Raw genomic sequence first — 1,569 nt, forward strand, 5'->3', positions numbered from 1 at the left:
AGCCGCCGCCGGGACCGACCGGGACACCTCGGGGGATCAAGGCGCGTCCCCAGACGTCCCCGCAACCGTCCTTCTCCGCTCCAGTCCAAGGACGCGTGGCCAGAGGACCGCGCCCGGAAACCCAGCCTCGATGGCCGGAGTGGACCGACAGGCCAGGCGCGGGCTAAATCGTCATGGCCCTTTTCCATTGATTATTAGAGAGAGTGGGAGGTAGGGAGGGAGGCATGGGGAGAGTCAGAGAAACATCCACGGGAGAGAGACACATCGATAGGTTGCCTCCCTCGAGTGCCCTGAGCCTGCAGCTGAAGTCTGTGCCCTTGACCAGAATCGAACCCATGACCCTTCAGTCCATGGGCCAATATTCTAACCACTGGGCAAACCGGCCAGGGCTTAATTAACCTAATTTTAATCTTTTTTTTAATAAAGTGGTTTTATAGGTATATTATTGATTTTTTACAGAGAGGAAGGGAGAGGGATAGAGAGTTAGAAACATCGATGAGAGAGAAACATCGATCAGCTGCCTCCTGCACACCCCCTACTGGGGATGTGTCCGAAACCAAGGTACATGCCCTTGACCGGAATCGAACCTGGGACCTTTCAGTCTGCAGGCCGATGCTCTATCCACTGAGCCAAACCAGCTAGGGCCCTAATTTTAATCTTATTTAGCTTGACCACACATAAAATTCTTTTCTCAAGATTCCTTTTTCACAAACCTTTCACAACTTTCCTGTCCCTCTTAATTTGTCTCTTATCACTCATTCAGAAATAACTAACTTGTTTTATTTTTTAAACTTTTTAAAAAATATATTCTTACTGATTTTAGAGAGGAAGGGAGAGGGAGAGAGAGATAGAAACATCATTGGTCAGCTCTCTCCTTCACGCCCCCTACTGGGGATTGAGCCCTCAACCAGGCATGTGCCCTTGATCAGAATTGAACCCGGACCCTCAGTCTGCAGGCTAACATTCTATCCACCGAGCCAAACTGGCTAGGGCTAACCAACTTATTTTAGGACAAGCCATTTTCTTTTCTTTCTTTTTTTTTTTAATTTCTTAAAGTATTACAAAGAGTATTACACATGTCTCTTTTTTCCCCCCCTTGACATTCCCCCAGCTTCCCCCACCCCCCAGTGTCTTGTGTCCATTGGTTATTCTCATATGCATAGGGCCGTCTCAGCCTCACAGGGGCCACCTCAACTTCACAGGGGCCGTTGCAAGCTCACCAGGGCCGATTCAACCTCACTGGGGCCATTGCAACCCCACTGGGGCCGTCTAGATCTCACCGGGGCCATCTCGACCTCACCGGGGCTGTCTCAACCTCATCAGGGCTGATTCAACCTCACCGGGGCCATCTCAGCCTCACCGGGGCCGTCTCAGCCTCACCGGGGCCGTCTCAGCCTCACCGGGGCCGTCTCAGCCTCACCGGGGCCGTCTCAGCCTCACCGGGGCCGTCTCAGCCTCACCGGGGCCGTCTCAGCCTCACCGGGGCCGTCTCAGCCTCACCGGGGCCGTCTCAGCCTCACCGGGGCCGTCTCAGCCTCACCGGGGCCGTCTCAGCCTCACCGGGGCCGT

The sequence above is a fragment of the Myotis brandtii genome, unplaced genomic scaffold, assembly GCF_000412655.1.
Source record: "Myotis brandtii unplaced genomic scaffold, ASM41265v1 scaffold130, whole genome shotgun sequence".
Taxonomy (NCBI): domain Eukaryota; kingdom Metazoa; phylum Chordata; class Mammalia; order Chiroptera; family Vespertilionidae; genus Myotis; species Myotis brandtii.